General features: G+C 43.8%; 1 long non-coding RNA gene across 1 annotated transcript; it reads left to right on the top strand.

Annotated features, from left to right (window-relative positions):
* Positions 1-3,453: 3,453 nt before the first annotated feature.
* LOC143444031 (uncharacterized) lies at positions 3,454-10,809 on the top strand. Its single transcript, XR_013113519.1, has 3 exons — positions 3,454-3,556; positions 9,155-9,252; positions 10,515-10,809. It is a non-coding gene; the product is annotated as an uncharacterized LOC143444031 (long non-coding RNA).
* The last annotated feature ends 222 nt before the right edge of the window (positions 10,810-11,031 follow it).

Below are 11,031 nucleotides of genomic sequence, written 5' to 3'. Positions count from 1 at the left end.
TTAAAATATAATAACATCATTTTCCCCATTGCCGTTCTCCCTCCCATGCAGCGTCTCCTTTTCTTTGTTATTGTTTTTACAAACACACATTTGTGTGTGTACCCGAGTACACACACAACATAATTTCATGACTACAGAGATGGCTTAGTTAGTCTTGAGTTAAATCTCTATCCAGAATCTATGGTTTTAAAAAGCTAGATGTAAGTCTGGGCGGTGGTGGTGCACACCTTTAGTCCCAGCATTCAGGAAGCAGAGGCAAGTGGATCTCTATGAGTTTGAGACCAGCCTGGAGTACAGAGTGAGTTCTAGGGCAGCCAGATCTCCAGAGTTCTATGCTGGAGAGGAAAAGACAAGTGGATTCCAGGCTCACTGTCCAGCCAGCCTAACTTCTGTGAGAACTTCTAGGTCAGTGAGCAGTAATGTCACAAAACAAAACAAAACAAAAACAGAAACCAACAACAACAAAAAACCACCCCACTTTTTTTTTTTTTCTTTCTAACACCCGAGGAATGCCACTTGAGATTATTGTCCTCTGGCCTGCAAATGCATACTTCCACATGCACATATATGTGTAGCGAGAATCTCTTATGTAATGTATGGAAGCATCACCTATCAGTAAAAAAAGCTTTTGGCCAGTGAGCTGAGGCAGGAAATAGGAGGTGGGACATCTCAGAAAGATAGTGAGAGAGAATTCTGGAAAATAGTTAGACATGGTAGAGTCACCCTGAAGTGCTGAGGAGACAGACATTAGAAGACGAGGAGAGGAAACCAAACGTGTAGCTGAACTTAGGCTAGAATAAAAGGGGTAAATGAGTTATGAGCTAGTCAGAAAGCAAGCCAACGTTTACGGCGTAGGCCTTTATTAATAAATAAGAAGTCAAAGAAGTTGTTATTATGGGAACAAAGTAGTGTGGGAGAAAAAGCCCAAAGTTACACACACACTCACATATATGTGTGCTACAGTACACACACATTCATACACATACACCCATACATGCACACACACTCATACATACATGTGCTCCTGCACACATACATGCATACACACGCATGCACACACACTCACACATGTGTACTCCTGCACACACACATGCACACACATGCAACACACACATGCACACACACTCACACATATGTATGCTCCTGCACACACATGCACACACACCCATACACACATGCACACACACTCACAGACACATGCACACACACTCACACATACATGCACACACACTCACACATACATGTGCTCCTGCACACACACATGCATACACACGCATGCACACACACTCACACATGTGTACTCATGCACACACACATGCACACACACATACACACACACTCACATATACATGTATACATTTCAATCAATTCAAATTGAAGATAGCACTAAATTTTTCTTCCTAAGTACTTCAGAACAATCATTCTTAACTAGATTTGGGTAATTGATAGCAATTTTCCCCCTTTGGAGTAATATTTTAAAATATTGAGGTATATAAAAATAAATACCAATTACTGTTTTTAATATTGCTTTTTCTTTCCAGAATTACTATTCTGTATTTAAGGATTTCTTTAAAGCCTGGTGTGGTACCCACCTATTTAATCCAAGCACTGCTTGGAAGGCAGAAGCAAGCAGATCTCTTGTGAGTTTCAGGGTAGTCAGGGCTACAGAGTGAGACCCTACCTCAAAGAAGAAACAAACAAACAAAAGCAAAGACTCCTTTAAAATCATATTTGTTGGTAAAAACTGATTTTAGTTATTATCATAAGCTCAGAACATTCCCATTTTTAAATATGGAGTCGTCTGCCAGTTGACTACAGTATTACTTAAATTCATTTTTTCTCCCTGGGAGGTGTGAGTGATATGCCCTAGGAGTCTCTGAGTAATGATACTTTCTTTCAGATATGAGCCATAACTCAGGTAACTTTGGAATTCTTGACTGCAGACAATATTTTTATACTCAGAGTGAAAGACCTTTTTCTGCTCCCCCTGCAGTTCACTGGCAGAGAGCTAGCTGAAGCTAGGCTAACACTGCAAACTATCAATAAGTTGACTTTTTTCCCTAGATAATTGTAAAAGTCTTTTCTTGCTCTTGACCTTCTGTGCACACAGCAGTTGCAGTGTCTGAGGTAGTTTTCCAGGGGCTGAATGAAGGATTTCGATCTGCATTACACATTTTCATTCAGTCCTTTCAGTTAGTGGTTCCCCAATTCACACTTTTTTTCCCTTAGTGACACTATTTTTGATCTTCAGATAGATATGTGACGGTCTAGATAAGAAATGTGTTTGTGCCGGGCGGTGGTGGCACACGCCTTTTAGTCCCAGCACTTGGGAGGCAGAGGCAGGTGGATTTCTGAGTTTGAGGCCAGCCTGGTCTACAGAGTGAGTTCCAGGACAGCCAGGGCTACACAGAGAAACCCTGTCTTGAAAACCCCCCCCAAAAATTTTTTTTTTACTTATTTCCACTTTCAGTTTTCTTTGTCTTGCCCCCTTCTCTCCTGGGGTCATCTTTTCTATGCATTTTCTGTTCATCAAGCCCAACCTTTTTCTCTCAGCACTTTTCACCCTTTGGTTCTCTCCTTCCATGTCACGGCCGCTCTGGAAGGTTCTCTTCTCTATCACCGATTCCAACCTTTTGCAGGATGCATTCTGAAAAGTTCTGAATGAAACCTTTAATCTGCTATTTCTCTGTTTACATTTCTTCTTATATTTCTCCCTGGGTTGGGAGGAGACAGGTTCTCTAGACACCGTTTTTCTCTACCAGCTGTGGCCTGCTCTGCTGCCTGCCTGCCTGATGTCCCTGCTAGGCTGGATCTGTATTGCATTGTCTCCTTACTGGCATTGTTGACAATATGAAGCTTGCTTCCTTGATATATATACATATGTGTGTGTGTGTGTGTGTGTGTGTGTACACACATGTGTATATATACACACATATATCACATATATGTATATATAGTATACACATGTTGCCTATATATCACATATAACATACACATAAACATCATATATACTACATACACACACACACACACACACACACACACACACACACACACACACATATATATATATATATATATATATATATATATATATATATATATGATTCACTTAGCCTGGGACCGCCTGATACTGCTGCTTCTTAGATAACCCACAAACACACTCCCTTTGGCCCTGTACACTTGACAATATAAGAGAAATAGTGTACTCTGTGAGTTCATGTCTTTCTGCCATGTACTGACTGGTTTTGTGGATCAACTTGACACAAGCTGGAGTTATCACAGAGAAAGGAGCCTCCCTGGAAGAAATGCCTCCGCGAGATCCAGCTGTAAGGCATTTTTCTCAATCAAGGGGGGAGGGCCTAGCCCATTGTAGGTGGTGCCATCCCTGGGCTGGTAGTCTTGGGTTCTATAAGAAAACAAGCTGAGCAAGCCAGGGGAAGCAAGCCAGTAAGCAGCACCCCTCCTTGGTCTCTGCATCAGCTCCTGCTTCCTGACCTGCTTGAGTTCCAGTCCTGACTTCCTTTGATGATGAGATGAACAGCAGTGTGGAAGTGTAAGTTCCTCCCCAACTTGCTTCTTGGTCATGATGTTTTGTGCAGGAATAGAAACCCAACTAAGACATGCCACTTCCTGTAACCACCATTAATTCTATAAAAGATCTAACTCCTGTGTCTACCTCATCTGATTCCCTTCTCCACCATCCAGGTAGGATAGTACCACCTTCCTAGCATGTACAAGGTACATGTTATATTCATACTTATTTTCCTCTCCAGGGAGCTTTGATTTTATGTTCTTCTCATAGTCACATGACAGGGATTGTAGGTTGGAGGAAATTAGGCCCTTGCCTGCAGATGTGTGACCGAGCTTCCTTTAAGGCTTTTCTGATTTGGATAGCAGGGATTGCTTGCTATAAGTTTATTGAATGTAATCTGAGTCTTTGTAGTGGAAAAGTAGGAGATGTAAGAGCATTGACTTGGAGCCAAAGACCTAGGTGGTGCTCCACCGCCGTTACTTATAAACCACACAGTCCTTCTTGGTCAATAATCTTAAATTTGCTTATTTGTAAAATGATAGCAAGGTCTTGCATTGAATGAGAGTATTGGAAGGAACTGTTTCAAAGCTTTTAAAACAAAACAAAAACCCACCAGAGCAGACAGGCCTTCATTTGCCTTTTTTTTTTTTTTTTTTTTTTTTGCCTCCTGTAAGCTGGGCCCATAGCATGAAAAGTCTTCCATAAATCCGTATTGGGGCTTATTTGAAATGAACATCTAGAAAAATTTGACAATATAAAAGGGAGCAGTGGGGTCTGTGAAAGTGCTGTTGTTTTCTCTCCCGATGTCAGGTGCACAGCCTTTCCTTGAACAAGGAGGGCCTGATCCCATACTCTGACATTAGCTCTTTAATCTCTCCTTGAAATCCTGCCCATTCTCCTCACACTCAAATTTTATTACAAACGGTGCCCTTTCAAAGGCCCTTTAGAAAGATGTAATTATCCGTGACTCAGTGTCACTTCTAAGGCCGTTCCTTGTTACTTCTTGGAATCCACCTAATCTATTTAATTTCCAAACGTCTTGGATTCAGGAAGGGGTGGGGGAGAGGATATCCTATAGGGTGCTTGAGGAGATTGTATTAAATTGGCTCAGATCATTTATGATGGGCAATCCAGCAGGTGTATCCATACCACCTACTGGGCGTTCTCTACTAAGTGGTGCTACAAGGCTCCATTTCAGTGTTGTATTCTCAGAGGTGAGTTAGCTAGTGCCGAGGCCAGGCAGAATCCATGAGAGGTTTGCTTCAGCATCAACAGAGTTAGTATGGAATAAGTTTTGCTCAGTGATGGAAGATGATGGGATCCCTTAGTTAGATGAGGAGCCTGGCTCTTTGAAGTGTGCATGTTATTTCAGGCCAAAGGGTAAGACTCCATGACAAGTTCTGTAGAGGTTACACAGAGTGCACTTCTAGACTTGGTTTTGAGAAATCACTCTTTAAAAAAAAAAATTTTTTTTAGGCCAGTTTAGAAATCCATATCAGGTTAGAAAGGAAAACGTCAGTGCTGCTTCTGGCCTGTAGAAGAATTCAAATCAGGAAATCTTGAAGGTATTTACAACCCAGGCAATTCTGGAGTGGCAGATTTGTTCATGCACTGTGTGATCACTCAGAGAGGTCAATTTTAGTTGTGTCATTATTTACAGAAGAATAAAGTTCAACAGACAGAGCAATCAGAGAGCACCCCAGGGAGCAGGGATTGGGATGAGACTTGGAGCTGCACGGTGCTGTGTGCAGGCTGGGGAGGAGGCAGGTTCGGCTCTTACTGGGATGTGCCTAAGGGAGGGTGAGGGGAGAGATGGAATGTCCACCTGAGCAACACTGCATCGAGGGTTCTGAAGGCCCACTAGAGGACTCGTCACTTTGCTCCTGAGCCATGGTGTTATGTAGAATGGATTGTACCAGGATTGCTCCTTTGTAGATGTGATGGTTGACACGCAGTGGCTGGAGACAGACCAGACTCAAAGTCTAAGGTGTTACCGTTCATGAGTAGCTTTGAACAAGTGACTTAACCGCTCTAATACCCTGTTTTGTTTTGCCTTCTGTGAGTGTGGTTTGTGAGGGATAGGTTAGGAAAGAGGAGCAAAGGCACCAGCAAGGCTCAGCCTTTCAGGATGTTCTGGGGTGGTCCATAAAACTTGGGCAGGACCTGGAAATCTGCCATGGCTAATTCCTTATTCTGCCACATAGACTGTCCCCGATGGTCGCTGTCTTCTTTCATTAACTCTTGGATCAAAGTAATTATGATGGAAGTTATTTACAATCACTAGTAATATTTTCCCAGGTATATGAAGAAATATTATTTATCTCAGTTAAAATACCAGGTACTTTGTTCATCCGACAAGCTTTTCTGGAATATTTTATGCACTGTAATGTGGTCAGTGCCAGCTTCCTGTTCCTATCAACATTCAAAATGCATAAAGCAGAGACTAGGAACTGAGTTACAATGGAGAGATAAATTAGTACATATAGAGAAGATATGCTTATCTTATTGTTATACAGGTATTTTTTAATAAAGGTATGTGTGTGGTATGTGTTTTTACCCATCTATAATTAACATAGTTGTATACACATGTATGTATATGCTTTGGTACACACACACACACTTTGGTTTACATCTTACCACTGTTTCCTGGTTGAGGATTTTGTCTTCCCATCTATGCCATGTTTGTTTTGTTTTAAGACAGAGTTTCCATGTGTAACCCTGGCTGCCCTGGAACTGACTCTGTAGATCAGGCTGGCCTCGAACTCAGAGCTCTACTTGCCTCTGCCTTCCTAGTGTTGGGATTAAAGGCGTGCGCCACTGCTGTCTGCAACAACGTGAGAAATGTTGTGGCATCTTCTCTTCTAATGAAGAGGAAGAAATTGGCAAGTCTCAGTTGGTTCTGAGTTTTGATTATGTCACTATTGTGCGACATATGAATTTTGTCATTGAGTGTGTAAGAAATTACACACTCACAGTAATTGTGCACATTCCACCTAAGCCTAAAGACTGATGAACTCAGAACTTATTCATAAGAGACTCATCCTATGTAAAAGACATACACAAATAAGTGACATGAAGCACTGCAACCAGTAATAAGTATAATGTTAACAATAAGTGAGAGAGAGAGAGAGAGAGAGAGAGAGAGAGAGAGAGAGAGAGAGAGAGAGAAGTCTTCAGCATCGTACTGTGCCTAGGCTTTTTACATCATAGATTTTGGCCCAGAAAGCTAATGAACTCATCGCTGAGATTGGCAGAACACTTATCAGTTTAGATCAGATCTTGTTTAGAGCAGCACAAAAGAACTGTCCCTTGCTGCAGTTTGTTGTAGCTTTTGCCCTAACAGCTCCTCTGTGGAGCTCACAGAGTTTAGGTGAGATGCTTCAACACGTTTGCTTGCTCAGAAGGATGTTGACCGGGAGACTCCGCAATAAAGGAGACTTCGCAATAATGGAGACCGGTTGCATTAGCCGCTCTTGGAAGGTGTCCATAGACTCTTGGCTCAGGAAGTGTTTGGGGTGCATGTGTACAGTGCTGTTTCTTTTCCCATAACACAAAGAAATGAAGGCAAAGTGAGAGGAGGGGGTATCAGGGAGCAAACCAGTACTCGGCTCTTCAGCCCTAGCCCCTGTTGCGTTATCCAAATGTACAACGTGTTCCTCCGCCTCAAGTTACAAGCAGCTGAATTGAATTAGAAAAACAGCCCCTCCATTGCGGAGACCTGGCCTGCCAAATTCTCAGCTGGCAGGAGTTTTTATAGCTCCGTTATAAACCCCTGAAAAGTGAGGCAGAGAATGGAAACATTGACATAACCTGAACTCCCAGGAGTGGCTTGTGGCACTCTAATTATCCTCTGGGCTCACTGGCCCGGGGTTTCCTTTCCCTGGGCTGGCAAAATCCGGGGCAGTGGTTCTGCCTGTCCTGGGTGCTGGAGGTTGGAAGCCGGGCTTTGCAAGGAATAATGAGATAGTGTCTGCTGGTGGGAAGCCCCCTGTTCCATACATGTGAGCCCCTCCCTTTTCCCTTCCTTCCCTTGTTCTCCTCCTGCACCACCTCCCCAATCCTACTCCCCCTCGAAAAGGCAGAACAGTTCAGTTGGTTGTAAAAATTAATGAGTTCAGATACAGACTTGCCTTATTCCGGTCCAGCTGCGTAACCAGGGCGATTCCGACCAGCATTCTAGACGCTGACATCAGCTCCACACCCCGGCACAATGCTGCTCTGTTTGATCTCAGAAACAGATCAGGCTCCTGGGCTTTATACATCCTGCTTCCTCCCTACGTAAACTCATTTTATGACCCACCAGGAGAGCGCATCTCGACTGGTCGCTCCCCAGGCCGTCAATACCAGAGGATCTGGCCTTACTGTGGACTCTCCTCTTTTCCCAGCTGGACATTTTGATTCCACTTTCCTGGCCCTCCTGAGGCTTTCTGCTCACTGCCCGCCCCCCCCCCCCCCCAGGCGTTGACAACTAGTGGAAGATGATGGTGATAATGATTTCACTACTTTCCATTTGCACAGCGCTCTACTATTTTCAACACACTTCTGGGGGTTTGTCTGATTTGCAACGCAACATCACCCTGGGAGGTAGGGGTGGTGCACCCACTATGTAGATAAAGAAAGGCTGGCAGAGACGGTGAAGGCAGAACCCAGAGTCAGATTCCAACAGCCCTGACTCCTATTAAATGTCTCCTGCCATATACTTGGGGTAACACCTTGGTACAAGACCTTGGAAACATAGATTAAGTGTCTTCTGATGACCTAAGCTGGAAGGAAGCTCTGTCGACCCACTCTCTGTCGGGCTGAAGGAAAAGGGAGATGACAGCGTGTGTGCAGAGGTTGCAGCCCACAAAGACCTCCACCATCCTGCAGAATGTTGCCTTCTCTTCAACTCACTTCCCCAGAACACCAGCATGCAGAAGCTTCTATCCCAGAGAGGTTCTTTCTACTCAGCCCCCTTAAGAGATTTCAGGTGAAGTTGCTAGATTCGAGGCAAAGCACTTTAGAAATAACAAAGAAGTGTAAACCTGTACTGTAGAGTTTGCAGGTCAATGTTCTTAAAGAACGGGGGTTCTCAACCTGTGATTTGAAAACCCTTTTGGGGGTGGGGGAGGGTCGAATGATCCTTTCGTAGGAGTCACGAAGACCATTGGAATACACAGAATTTTACATTGTGATTCATAACTATAGCAAGATTACAGATATGAAGCGGCAACAAATATAATCTTGTAGTTGGGGGTCACCACCACAAGAGGAACTGTATTAAAGGGTCACAGCATCAGGAAGGTTGAGAACCACTGCTGTAGAAGTATACAGGAAAACATGAGGGATATTAGGATGTCTGTTGGTCTACCACATCTGGCCATGCCAAAGTGACAAGCAAAGAGAGTGTGGTTTAAACAGTCAGGTTAGTTCTGAGAGTCTAGGTCAAAGCACCAGCAAGGCCCTGGTTCCCCTGGTTCTCTGTTAGAACCGCCTACTCCAACTTCTGGTGGTATCTGTCAGTCCTTGGCATCCTGCGGCATTCAGCCCTGCCACTCACTGTGATCATTGCCTGGGTCCTCACCTGACATTCTCCTAATGTGTCTGTAATCTTATTGTGACATCTTCCTCTTCTTATAGGGAGATCACATTGGATGAGGGCCCACCCTGCTGTACATCATACTAGACTGCTGATGTTGGTAGTACCATGAGGATTTAATGCAATGATCAGTGCCCAGGTAAGAGTGGAGACTTATCTTATGATATGATATTTGCCATGTTTATAGACACTGGCATAAGGACCGTGACACCTTTCAGAGGGTACAACTGAGCCTACAATAGAATAGACATTTCTTTCATGGTGGCCCCATGGCTCGTGCTTATTCAGAAGTGACGGGATTAGTCTGGTCCCCAAATAGCCTGTGACAGGGGTTGTAGGAGCTCTTCTATGCGTTCACATTTTTAGCTGAATGTTTCTGAACATATCCTCAGTTAATCTGTGTAACCACCCCGAAAATGGCAAAGCTTAGAGCTCCCATTTTGCTGGTGAAGAAATGGAAGTAAGAGGAGTTGTCCCTTGCTTGAGGCTGGTGGTCCTGCAGGGGTTGGCTTTAGAGCAGTAAGTATCAATTCCCACTCACCAAGGGTGGCTTTTCTCCCCCTCGGAATCAATAAGAATGAGTCTTGGGAAGTCAATGAACCTGCCATGGGCCCCAGCTGGGAAACTGAGCTGGAGTGCGAATCCCACAGCCCATGCTCATTCCATTCCATTTTATCTTAATGTGACTCTGACCTCACCTTAACCTTGGTTTAGATGCTGGGAGCCAAGGCTGTACATAGCCGTTTCTTTGAAGCCTCTGTAAGCACAGTTGCAGAATCACCGGGTTTCCCCCGAGGACTTACTTTCTGGTGCCCCAAACAGTGTTCCTGTGTCAGCACGGCTCCTTATCAAGTTACCCAAACTTGTGTCGAGAAGCATGCCCCGTTTTGTTCTTGTTTATCCGTGTCCTTTTCCGTTGGGACTACACAAACACGACATTTTTGCTTTGAAACAGATTTGCTGAGCAGTCTCGTGGTTCATTAGTGCTTAAAATGCATCATTTCCCGAGTCTCTTTGTGCTCGCTGCAGGAAGCATCAGGACCCCATTGACTCTGGGGTTCAAATGATTCTAGGGGCTTTTATAAGAGTGTGTAGGTTGCAGATGTCCTGTCTTCTTTTCATCAGAATATACTTACGCATTCTAGAAATGACCAAGTTTCAGCAACCAGGCTGAATTCATCAGATTGCCTCTTGTTCAGACATGGCGGTCCTTCTCAGTCTTTCATAAGCCTCTCCAAGAGTTCTGACATCGGAACCTTGTGACCACCAATCACCATAAGACCCTGACGGTGGTGGTCTGTGTTCTGCCAGGGTTGTGAGTTCTGAGTTTTAGCCTCATGGCTGCCTGGCCTTTCTGTTTGTTTCACCTTTCTGTTATGTGTTCCTTGTTTATACTCACAGGCAGCCCTCACTTTGCAAGGCCCACAGAACTGCAATGTAAGAACCCGTGTGTGAGACATTCAGAATCTGATCAACATGGTACAGTGTGATGCAAAGCCTGTATGTCATTGCTTTTAAATTCAAATGTGGATGAAGAATGTGAAAATAAAAACTCTAATTTTTTTTTTTTTTTTTTTGAGACAGGGTTTCTCTGTATAGCCTTGGCTGTCCTGGAACTCACTCTGTAGACCAGGCTGGCCTTGAACTCAGAAATCCACCTGCCTCTGCCTCCCAAGTGCTGGGATTAAAGGCATGTACCACCACTGCCCAGCAGAACTCTAATTTCTTAAACATTTAACAAGGTTCCACTGGCCACAGGTACCATGCCTGTTTCTGTTCTGAGACATAATTGACTATGTGCACGTGTGTGCATTTGTATATGTATGTATGCATGCATGTATGCATTTGTGTGTATGTATGTTTGTATGTGTGTATGCAAAATGTTTGTGTGTATATGCATGTATGTATGTATATTTGT

Source organism: Arvicanthis niloticus, chromosome 12 (assembly GCF_011762505.2).
Source record: "Arvicanthis niloticus isolate mArvNil1 chromosome 12, mArvNil1.pat.X, whole genome shotgun sequence".
Taxonomy (NCBI): domain Eukaryota; kingdom Metazoa; phylum Chordata; class Mammalia; order Rodentia; family Muridae; genus Arvicanthis; species Arvicanthis niloticus.
The sequence above is the reverse complement of the archived record's forward strand: the minus strand, read 5'-3'. Positions and strand labels throughout refer to the sequence as shown.